The sequence below is a fragment of the Bubalus kerabau genome, chromosome 11 (genome assembly GCF_029407905.1).
Source record: "Bubalus kerabau isolate K-KA32 ecotype Philippines breed swamp buffalo chromosome 11, PCC_UOA_SB_1v2, whole genome shotgun sequence".
Classification (NCBI taxonomy): Eukaryota; Metazoa; Chordata; class Mammalia; order Artiodactyla; family Bovidae; genus Bubalus; species Bubalus kerabau.
In genome coordinates, this window is record NC_073634.1 from 50608853 (window position 1) to 50621179 (window position 12327).

At 44.4% G+C, this 12327-nt stretch overlaps 1 pseudogene; it reads right to left on the reverse strand.

The window, feature by feature from the left end:
- Positions 1–11005: 11005 nt before the first annotated feature.
- On the reverse strand, positions 11006–11473 carry LOC129622437 (ubiquitin-40S ribosomal protein S27a-like; annotated as a pseudogene).
- Positions 11474–12327: the final 854 nt, after the last annotated feature.

Here is a 12327-nt window from a genome sequence, read left to right on the forward strand (position 1 = left end):
TGGAGATGAGAATTGGGTGGAGGAAGTGTGAATCTGTTAAGAGGCATAATGAGGGAGCCCTGATGTGTTAAAACAGTTCTGGATTTTTTTTTTTTAACATTTATTTATTTGGCTGTACTGTGTCTTAGTTGTGGCATGAGGGCTCTAGCTCCCTGACCAGGGATCAAACCCTGGGCCCCTGCATTGGGAGCTCGGAGTTGTAGCCACTGGACCACCAGGGAAGTCCCACAGTCTGGATCTTGATTGTGGAGGTGGTTACACAAAGTTACATGTGGGATACAATTGTGCAGAGCTATTACCCATATACACAGAAAAGTATTTGTAAAGCTGGTGAAATAAGTTCCGTGCATTATAACAATGTCAATTTACTGGTTTTGATACGGTACTATAGGCAAGCAAGATGTTCACCCTGGGGGAAGCTGGGGGAAGGGTGCATAGACCTGCCTATTCATTTTTTCCCCAACATTTTATGAATCCACAGTTGTTTCAAAATAAGATATGTTCCCTACAATTAAAAAAAAAAAAGACACAGACTTCCCTGGTGGTCCAATGGTTAAGAATCCACCTGCCAATGCAGTCAACATGGGTCCATCCCTGTTCCAGGAAGATCCCACATGCCATGGAGCAACTAAGCCCCTGAGCCACAACTCCTGAGCCCATGCTGCACCGCAAGACAAGCCACCACTATGAGAAGCCCAAGCACTATAAATAGAGAGTAGTTCCCTCTCATCGCAACCAGAGAAAGCCTGAGTGCAATAGCAAAGACCCAGAACAGCCAAAAATAAATAAAAAGACAAGCTAATATGCTTTTAGGGTTTCCCTGGTAGCTCAGCTGGTAAAAAAATCTGCCTGCAATGCAGAAGAATCTGGTTAAAGATCCCCTGGAAAAGGGATAGGCTCTTCACTCAAGTATTCATGGACTTCCCTGGTGGCTCAGATGGTAAAGAATTTGCCTACAATGAGGGAGACCTGGATTCAATCTCTGGGTTGGGGGAGATCCTCTGGAGGAGGTCACCGAGACCCATTCCAGTATTCTTGCCTGGAGAATCCCCATGGACAAAGGAGCCTGGTGGGCTACAGTCCATGGGATCACAAAGAGTCGAGCACAACTGAGTGACAAAGTGCAGTGTGGTACATGTGTGTGCACTATGAATATGCTTTTAAACCTATTTTTGTAGGCAATGTTGCCATTGCAGTATAAAGTATGTGGTATGGAGAAGGAAATGGCACCCCACTCCAGTACTCGTGCCTGGAAAATCCCATGGATGGAGGAGCCTGGTAGGCTACAGTCCATGGGGTATCAAAGAGTCCGACAGGACAGAGCGACTTCACTTTCGCTTTTCGCTTTCATACACTGGAGAAGGAAATGGCAACCCACTCCAGTGTTCTTGCCTAGAGAATTCCAGGGACGGGGGAGCCTGGTGGGCTGCCGTCTATGGGGTCACACAGAATTGGACACAACTGAAGCAACTTAGCAGCAGCATTCAACTATAAGCTTTTTTCAAAAATAATTAATCAATGTATTTTGCCTTTAATATCAATGAACAATTCTTTTCTTTGGGGACTGGTATTTCTCCCTGATTAATACTTGACATGGATGGTGCTTTACAGATCACACAGACTTCCACAGGCATCATTTCCCTGGAGACTCTCAGTCCTTTGATTGGAATCTCTGTTTTATGGATGAGAAAACCAAAGCTCAGACCTTAAAATCATGCACCTTCACTGAGAGGTGGAGCATGAGTGATTCAGGACCCAGTTCTCCTGATTCCAAATTTCCCCTCTTTCCCCTTTCCACCAATGACATACATTTGAATACCTGTTTGGAAATCCTTTGTTGTTGTTCAGTTGCTAAGTCGTGTCTGACTCTTTGCAACTACACGGACTGAAGCACGCCAGGCTTCCTTGTCCTTCCCTATCTCCCAGAGTTTTCTCAAATTCATGTCCATTGAGCCAGTGATACTATCTAACCATCTTATCCTCTGCCACTCCCTTCTCCTCCTGCTCTCAATCTTTGCCAGCCTCAGAGTCTTTTCCAGTAAGTTAGTTCTTCGCATCAGGTGGCCAAAGTATTGGTGCTTCAGCTTCAGCATCAGTCCTTCCAATGAATATTCAGGGTTGATTTCCTTTAGGATTGACTGATTTGATCTCCTTGAAGTCCAAGGGACTCTCAAGAGTCTTCTCCAGCACCACAGTTCGAAGGCATCAGTTCTTCATTTCTCAGTCTTCTTTATGATCCAGCTCTCACATCTGTACATGATATCCTAAATTAATCTACATTTCTGCTGATATTCAGACTCTGTGACCTGTACCCATTCTCTCTCTCCTATACAGGGCTGTGGCCTCCCAGCTTCCACCAGCCCCAAGAAGCTAATTAGTACTGCTTTTGAAAAACTCAATGTGGACTAAGAGAGAAAAGAAAAAATGTGTTGGTTGTTGCTCATCTGCGGATGTTTCCCTTGCAAAACCACATCAAAGCAGGGAAGCCCACCGTGGACTTGGCCAGAAACCAAAGCTCGCTGGCCAATCTGAGAAGCAGCAAGTTCAGTCAGGCAGAAAACCATTTTATCTTCTGGGCCCAGATTCCTCACCAAAAACTGATGGAGGTGGAACATCCCCCCAGCAGCAAAGCCCTCTCTAAGCCCCGAGTTGGCTTAGGGAGCCCCCCACTTAGGCTTGCCCCACACAGGCCTGATTGTGTTGGAAGATGAGGCTGCAAACAAACCCCACAGAGTATCATTGGGTGCCTACTGGACGTGGAGCACATGGTGAATGTAACCTTGGGAACAGCCCATCACACTTTGAGTGCTAAAAAATGAAAATGTGTTCCATCTTCCTGAGAGGCATTACCAAACCTGTGTTCACTTGGGGAGGAAGAGAGAAATCAGAGGGGTCATCCTATTAGCAATTGAGGGTGTGTTCTGCAGGACATTGCAGGAAACTCACAGTAAAGATGCCCCCTCCCCATATAGCTCTCTGGGGGATTCCAGCATTCAGAACACATCAAACCATCTAAGATCTCCCAAGGAGGAACCTAGATTTGATTTTTTTTTAGGGTTCACTTTTTAAAATTAATCTTTATTGGAATATAGTTGCTTTATAATATTATGTTAGTTTCTCCCATGCAGTAAAATGAATCATCTGTATATATACATATATCCCCATCCTTTTGGATTTCCTTCCCATGTAGGTCACCAGAGAGCATTAAGCAGAGTTCCCTGGCTATATAGTCGGTTCTCAGTAAATTTGATTTGAAGGAAGTATGAGATTCACAAGGTACAAGTATGGGGGTGGGGGGGTCAGGGGCTGCAGTCTTGAGGAGGGCGTTTCAGCAAGGGGCATCAGGACACTCAGCCCTGGGTGCTCCATCTCTCCAAGTGTGACTGTGTTCCTATCTGTCTCCTTGGCTACACCCTGAGATTCTTGGTGGCTGGACCATGGCTTTCATCTTTATAGTGTCTAGTCTGGTAGGCTACAGGGGACTCAAAGAGTTGGACATGACTGAGCAAATGAATACTTTCACTTTTCTAGCACTGTACCTGGCACATAAGTACCCATATGCTTTGAGTGAATGAATGGATTAGCAGCTGAGTAATGGAATTCTTTTTCATTTTTTTTAAGAAAGCACAATTTTTAATTAATTAATTAATTTTTGGCTGTGAAGGGTCTTAATTGTTGTGTGCAGGCTCAACAGTTGCATCGGGCAGGCTTAGTTGCCTCATAGCATGCCGGATTTTAGTTCCCTGACCAGGGATCAAACCCATGTCCCCTGCATTGGAAGGCAGATTCTTAACCACTGGACCACCATGGAAGTCTCTGAGTAAGGGAGATTAATCAAGGACTTCCAAGCTGTGGAGATGACACAATTTTACCTGTGTTTTAGGACTATCACCTTGATAGCCCTGTGTAAGCCTTGGCTAAGGGATAAGAGTTTGCGGATTTTAGCTGGGCATTCTAAATCTGAGAGGATATGGCAAGTCACATCAATCTTTCTTCACTTCCCCTCCCAATTTTTTTTAATTGCCTGTTGGCCATGCTCCTTGTCATGCAGGGTCTTGGTTCCCCAACCAGAGATCAAACCCACACCCCCACAGTGGAAGCACAGTTTTAACCACTGGACTGCCAGGCAAGTCCCTTCACCTCCCAGTCTGACCTCTGGTCATGTAAATGAAGAACCCAGTTAAGACATACAGGAAATGAAAGGTCTTGAGCTCTTTGGAGATCTGAGGTTTCAACTAAACTTGGCAGTCATCTTCCCATTCGCTGTGCCTTACAGGGACCTTGGACTTGATAAATATATGTTGATTCATTAAACAAAAAGACCTGGGGAATAGCATACCTATGGAGGTTTGGGCATTTTCAGTTCATTGCATCTGTTCTCTCTTCTTATGTTGGAAGAGTTCTCATCCTTATAAATTTTGATGAGAGAAGCCCACCTCACAACAAGGAAGCAGAAACTCATGAAATTGCTTGCCCATCTTTCCTTATAAGCTTGCCCAGCTTTCCTTATAAGCCTTATTGCTTTCCCACTGGCGTGGGACCCAAGCAAGCCAACTAGAAGCCCCCACCTTCCTTGGCTTTAATGAGGTGCCAATGACACCATCTCATACTCAGCGATGAACTTCCTACAGGGCACATATCTCCAGGGCAGACAGGACATCACCAAAGATATCAGCAATGATCTAGAGGGCCGACGACAGATCCAATCCTGCCACCAAAAGGCCATCATAAGTGACAGCCCTGCCTCCACACCTAAGAGAGGCCTCCATAAGTGAGGAGTGGAACAGACCCGTCACAGCCATTCAACCCAGGAGCATGGCCTTCGAATGACAAGTGAAGGCTCCTTGATTCCATATTTCAGACTCTAGACAATGCTTCACTGTCAAAAGCTGAAGGACACTTGAAAGTTTTTTCTTATACCAATGGTTTCTGAATGTTCTGAAGAGATAAAACTTTGAGCTTATTTCATATTAGGTGGGAGGTTAAAAGTATAATATAGAGTCCAGAAACATAGATCCCAGAATCAAACAAACTAGCATTTGGTTCTAAAATCCTGCAGTCCAATAAATGGCAAATAAATGTTTAAAAAGAAAAGAAAAATAAATAAAATCCTCCTGTCCAGCAGTGAAAGAAATTATACAAATGAATTTACTTGCAAAATAGAAACAGACTCACAGACTTAGAAAACAAATTTATGATTACCAGGGGGGACGGGATAGTTATGGAGTTTGGGATCAACACATACACACTGCTGTATTTAAGATGGATAATCAACAAGGACCTACTATATAGCACAGGGAACTCTGCTCAGTGTTATGTGGCAGCTTGAATGGGAGTGGGGCTTAGGGGAGAATGGATAAATGCCTGTGTGTGCCTGAGTCCCTTTGCTGTTCACCTGAAACTATCACAACATTGTTAACTGGCTATGGTGAAGGAGTTGGTCACTCAGTCACGTTCCACTCTTTGCGACTCCATGGACTGTAGCCCACCAGGCTCTTCTGTCCATGGAATTCTCCAGGTAAGAACCCTGGAGTGTGTAGCCATTCCCTTCTCCAGATAATCTTCCCGGACCCAGGGATCGAACAAGGTCTCCCGAATTGCAGGCAGATTCTTTACCATCTGAGCCACCAGGGAAGCCCCTAGTAGACTACACTTCAACATAATATAAAAAATCTAAAAAAATAAAAATAATAAATAAAACAGAAATAAAATAAAATCCTCCAGCTGTGTGACTTTGGTGAGTTCAGCTAATTGTGGCTATTATTGTTACTGTCATTATCATTGCTCTTACTGTCTAGGGAGACTATTTGAGGAGTCAGGATCAGGTAGACGGAGGGAGACAATTTAACTCCAAGAACTCCGTCTGAGCACCTGGCTAAGCAGAGGCAGATGGGTGCAAAAAGGATTAAATTTGCTCAGTGTAGCCCTGGGGGCAGAGGACCAACCAATGGTGGAAGCTTCAAGATGACATGTTTGGCCTCAACACGAGCCTTTCTAATAATAATCTGAAGATGTGCCAGGGTCATTTAGTGGATAGTAAATCTTCAGGATGGGAGGTGTTAAAGCCAAAGTTGGAGGAATACTTGGTGAGCTGTTGGAGAGAGGATTTAACTGGATATTAGATTTGATCAAAAGTTTTAGCAGTGAAACTTCCCTTTTAAATGAAATGTACTGTGAAACTCCAGTCAATGCTATAATTACCCCAAAGGCATACTAAGCATAGGCTCAGAGCAGCAGTAAAGTAGCAAAAGGGAGAGAGAAAAGTTCCACTCAAATAAACACAGTGAAAATGTTTCCATCAGCAAAACTAGAAACGGGCTACTTTAATGTCAGTGACTAAAAACAAGTTCTATGTAGGCATGGAGGCATAGTAGTTTCTCAGTATTTGGGGCCTTTAAAGTCTTAATCTGGTCCTGAGCTGATTATAACAAACAGATCAAAGCTGAACTGCTTTAGAGACGGCAGGAGTAAGAGCCAGGAGCCTCCTCCCAACAGGCCTCCCACTGAGGCCCCTACAGGGACTCTGAGGACCTCTAGAGAGTCCTGGAGCCCAGCCTGAAAAACCCCAGAGCATCCTTCTAGTCCTGGGATTAGGGGCAGTTCTTCCCATCTGCACACACTGGCTCAAGTCAAGCCCCTCTTAGAGTTTCATATACCATATTGCTACCAAAAGACTTGGAGGGGGGACAGTGGGAGTGGGGTCCAGCTGCTCATCATGCAAAAGCCAATAAACAGGCCAGGTTGGTAGAAAGGAAACTTTGCTTTCTTTCCATGCCTGCAACTGGAGTGGGGGTGGTGGATGTCTGGCCAAAGACCAACCCCGACCCCCACCCATCCCAACAAGCAGGCAGTGAGAGCTTTTTATAGACAGAGTGTGTGTGTGTGTGTGTTGGCGGGGAGCAGTTACACGTAGAAACAGCACAGTCATCTTCAAATTGGTCATCAGTGGTCTGACTAGCATCATCTTGGTTGTTTTAGGTACAGTTCATCTTCAATTCCAGGGTCCATTTGTTCCATTTCTTTGCAGTCAGTTCTCTGAATTGTGGCAGCTCAAGTCCCAGGTACAGTCTGGTCATCATGTAGTTAATTTCTCCACCTGGCGTTTCAGTGTCTATAAGACAGCTCATAGAATGTGGCTCAGAATATTATCTATAGCCCTTGAGAAAGAGCTAAAGGTCCTTGATTATGCTTAATGACTGCATTATTATTATTTAGTCTCCTTTGATGGTTTTCCTTTGTTTCCACATTTCTCACTTCTCTGTTGAACTTATTCTTTGACTAAAGTTTTCCACAGACAAAAAGCAGGCAGAGGTCACAGTGGGGGAGCAAGGACCTTATATAAGGTCTTGCTCCTTTTCAATATTATTTCATTTTAATTTGCTTAGTCATTTTAACTTTTTAAATTCCTCCCCCCCCATATCTATTATCTTTGTTTACTCACCCAGTGTTTCTTGATGAAGGCTGGAGGATGTCTCTTTTATCTTTATTTTATAGGTAAGGAAACACACCTTGATCACACAACTAATTTTTAAGTGGAGAATTTCTAACGTACAAAAAGTAAGGGACCTCTTTGGCAATCCAGTGGTTAAGACAGTGTGTTTCCACTGCAGGGACTTTGTGTTTGATCTCTAATCAGGGAACTAAGATGCCATATGCCTCAGGGCATGACCAAAGACAACAAACAAAAAAGAAAAACCCAAAAAGTGAACAGAAGGGTATAATGAACCCCCAGGTATCCACTGTCCAACTCCAGTAAACATCAGCCACATAGTTCAACCTTATCTAAACCTCATCCATGTCCTCGTTCTGGTTTGGTCTGAAACAAACTCCAGTCATCATAACATTTCATCCATAAGTATTTCTGTGTATTTCATTAAAAGGTTAGGATTCTTCTCTCACTCTTTAAAACATAACCATCATACCATTATCATATTTTAAATGTTAAATATAATTCTTTAGTATCAAAAAATATCTATTACCTTTTCACATTTCCAATTATTTGATAAATGTCAGGATTATTTCCATTCAAAAAAATCATAATCCAAGTAACGACCTGACTTTACAATTTGTTAAGGTTTTAAATAATCTTTTAATCTATGCTCTCTCAGGCACCTAGTCCCTCAGTCGTGTCCAACTCTGGACTGTAGCCCACAAGGCTCCTCTGTCCATAGGATTTCCCAGGGAAGAATACTGAAGTGAGTGGCTGTTTCCTCCTCCAGGTGATCTTCTCAATCCAAGGATCAAAGCTGAGTCTCCTGCATTGGCAGGTGGATTCTTTACCACTAAGCCATCGAGGAAGCCCCCATGCTCTTTCTAATCTTGCAGTTTATTTGCTGAAGAAATTCAGGCATTTTTCTATGTGTTCCCCACAGTTTGGATTGTGTTGATTGCATCCTTCTGGTGTGATTTAAAGTGTTTTTCTCTCCTCCCTTTTCTGTATTCCCTGAAACTAGTATTCGGATCCAGAGGCTGGATTGGATGTAGAGCACAAAGCTATTTATGGAGAGTAGGGAACTGCTTGGTGTGCTGAAGTCCATGCTACTGGGTCCATGCATGATCTCCTCTCTGCCACCAGGGTTACTCTGCTCATGAGCCAGTGTGCAAACACCGGGGAGGATGAGAACAGAAGTGGGCTGACAGCTATTGGCTGAAGTCCTAATCCCTCAGTTGTTTATCTCCTTGTCCTGCAGAGAATGTTCTCTGATGGGCATTAATGGGTCAATACAAAGATTCTCACGTTTAGCGACCACCCCCAAAGGTCTATCCACAGGGTTCGTCTCCAAACTTACTTCTCCTTCAGCTTCCAATTTTGCTTTTCCAGGCCCTTGACAAACCATCCAAGCCATTGACCACAGCCCAGGAGTCTATTAGGGCTTCCCAGGTGGTGCTAGTGGTGAAGAATCCGCCTGCCAACGCTAGAGACACAAGAGACGTGTGTTCAGTCCCTGGGTCAAGAAAATCTCCTGGAAAAGGAAATGGCTTCAGTGATTTTTGCCCGGAAAATTTCATGGGCAGAGGAGCTTGGCAGAATACAGTCTGTGGGGCCACAAAGAGTTGGACACGGCTGAGGAAACAGCACAAACACTAGGAGTCTCTGTTGACACTTTCCTCAGGTAACTTCTCTGTCTCACAGAGGATGATCAAGTGTCCATTGGTAGGTCTTCTTACCATTACCATTCAAGGCCACACCTGAGAGAGGCCATAGTGTACCTGCAGTCCACTTTGGGCTGGTAGCTATCACTCAGTTGACCCATCTGTGATCCACACTGGGCTCTTTTTCTGCTTTGTCTGTCAGCTGGTCATAAGGAGCACTTCCTCCTTACATAAGATCACAGAGGTGAACTAAGAAGGTGCTTTAGAGCAGTAGCAGGAAATGGCGTGGATGTCCAGGCCATCCACTTGTCTCCTCAGCCCACTAAAGCCCAATCCCCAAAGCATCACTTTCATTATATGATAGACTTCTGCTGCCTCTTTCCCAGGCCTATAACTTGTTGGCTCTCTCAGTATCCAGCTCCTGACCGCATGGCCTCTTACTTCCCACGGTCAGAGGCTGTATTTCCACAAGAACCCAGGTATATGTCAGGAGTTGTTTTTGCAATAAAGGTACATAGTTCTCTGCTACAAATGCCTCTACCTGTTTCCTGAGGCCTCGTGTTGTATTGTCACTCTTACTGGGATGTACAGGAGATCGACCTGGCATCTCTACCACAGAGAGATGGTCTGATGCTGTGTGATCTCCAAGGTTGTACAAACCAGGGAGCAAGGCTGCCTGTGCTATAATCTGGAGCTGCTGGAGAACCGCTTTTGCTCTGGGCCCCACTCAAAACCAGGGCTTCCCACATGGCACTGTTGGTAAAGAACTCGCCTGCCGATGTAGGAGACATAAGAGACACAGGTTCCATCCCTGGGCCAGGAAGATCCCCTGGAGGAGGGCATGACAACGCATTCCAATATTCCTGCCTGGAGAATCCCACAGAGAAGACTGGAGGGCTACAGTTCATAGGGTCACAAAGAGTCAGACTTAGCATGCATGCACCACACCTCTTGAAACTATCAGCTTTCTGTATCTCCTGATAAATGGATCTTAGCAGGATTCCCAAGTATAGAATATGTAGCCTCCAAAACCCAAAGAAGTCTGCCAAGTGCAACTTCTAAAACCCAAAGTCTGCCAAGCATTACATTTCTTTCTCACTAGTAGGAATTTGAGATGGAACAAGTTAACCTTTGCTTGGGAGAATTAGCCTCACTATGGATCAAATCACTGGACCCTTAATAACCGTATCAATAGAGCAGTTCCCTGAATAGTTTCTGTTTTTTCTCTAATATATCTACTTAAAAAAGTACTGGACACATTTATATAGGTGCCATTGATAATAGCATGTGATAATATGTTTTTCAAAAATGATGAACCTTATTGAAGGATGACAGGTAACTTTACCTAATTGTACACATATGACATCTAACACAGCCTCCACTGGTGTTTGGTATTCAACAACCGACTTTTTTAAAGTGGTTTTTAAAAATTAATTTATTTTTTATTTATTTATTTTTGACTGTGCTGGGTCTTCATTGCTGTGTGCAGGCTTTCTCTAGCTATGGAGAGCAGGGGATACTCTCTAGTTTTGGAGCAAGGCTTTCTCATTGCAGTGGCTTCTCTTATTGTGGAGCATGAGCTTTGGGGCATGTGGGCTTCAGTAGTTTCGGCACCCAGGCTTTGTTGCCTCACTGCGTATGGGATCTTCCCAGACCAGGGACTGAACCAATGTCCCCTGCACTGGCAGGTGAATTCTTAACCACTGGACCACAAAGGAACTCCGGGCTGTGGGGCTGGCAGCTTTGGCTTCCTTGGGAAGGTCTTGTTTTGTCGGCGCTCTGGATTTTGCCTTCATGTCTCCTAAAACTGCCTGTGCTATTCTGCCAGACTGCCAGATTGCCCCTGGCTTTGCTTCTCTCTGTTTTGTTTTGTTAGTTCATTAATTCATGTGTTTTATTAACCTGTATACAATTACTTGTCTTCTGGTTTGTTGAAACAATAGGTCAGACAACATTTGCCATAATAATGTCTGTCAAAGTGACTGGTCATAAAAACTTCCGCACATTATTCATCTGAAGGACACTCCCAGTGAAGGTGATTGATTCTGCCATTCTCCTCCACCTTGTAGTATTTCAGGACAGCCAGCTTAGCCTTTTTTCTCTTATGTTTGTTCTTCTTGGGAGTGGCATGAGATTTCTTCCTTCTCTTAGCTCCACAACAACGTCTCAGCACAAGATGGAGAATAAACTCCTTTTGAATGTTGTAGTTAGACAAAGGACATCCATCTTCCAGTCACTTGCTAGCAATGATCAGTCTTTGCTCATCAGGAGGAACACCTTCCTTATCCTGGATCTTGGCCTTTACATTTTCTATTGTATCCAAGGGCTTGACCTTGAGAGAGATGCTCTTCCCTGTCAGGGTCTTCACGAAAATCTGCATCACGGTGGCAGTTCCACCGCAGATGGTGTATCCTAAAGTGGCTTTCCTCCTCTCCATGAGCTTCAGGACAACCCAGCTAGTGTCTCCTTCCTGCGTTTGTCTTCACAGAGGCCACTGGTAAGGTTTCTCCAGGGGGTAACTGTCTTGTACTGTTTGGAATTTTCTATGTGTGTTTTTTTTTTTAAATTTTGGAGTATAGTTGCTTTAGGGCTTCCCAGGTAGCTCAGATGGTAAAGAATCCACCTGCAATGCAGGAGACCCTGGCTGGATTCCTGGGTTGAGAAGTCCCCCTGGAGCAGGGATAGGCTACCCCCTCCAGTATTCTTGCCTGTAGAATCCCATGGACAGAGGAGCCTGGAGGGCTACAGTCCATGGGGTCACAAAGAATCAGACGTGACCGAGAGACTAAGTACAGCACAGCACATAGTTGCTTCACAGTCTTGTGTTAGTTTCTGCGAACAGCAAAGCAAATCAGCTGTGGGTATACATTATCCCCTCTGTGGGGGTTTCCTTCCCATTTAGGCCACAACAAAGCATTAAGTAGAGATCCCTGTGCTCTCCAGTAGGTTCTCATTAGTTATCTGTTTTATACATAGTATCATTAGTACCTATACTTCATTCTCAATCTCCCAACTCATCCTATCCCCCTTTTCCTCCTTGGTGCCCAAACATTTGCTCTCTGCCTTGTACTGCTTTTAGACTTTGGCCTTGGTGAGCTCCAGCAATCCACTCTGTCACCCTGGCTGTCTGTCTGTCACTATTTCTCTCATACACACACCCTGCAGGACTGAAGGGCATATAGTCTACACCCCAGCTGCTGGGAGCTCTACTGCAGACAACCCTGAACCCTAAGC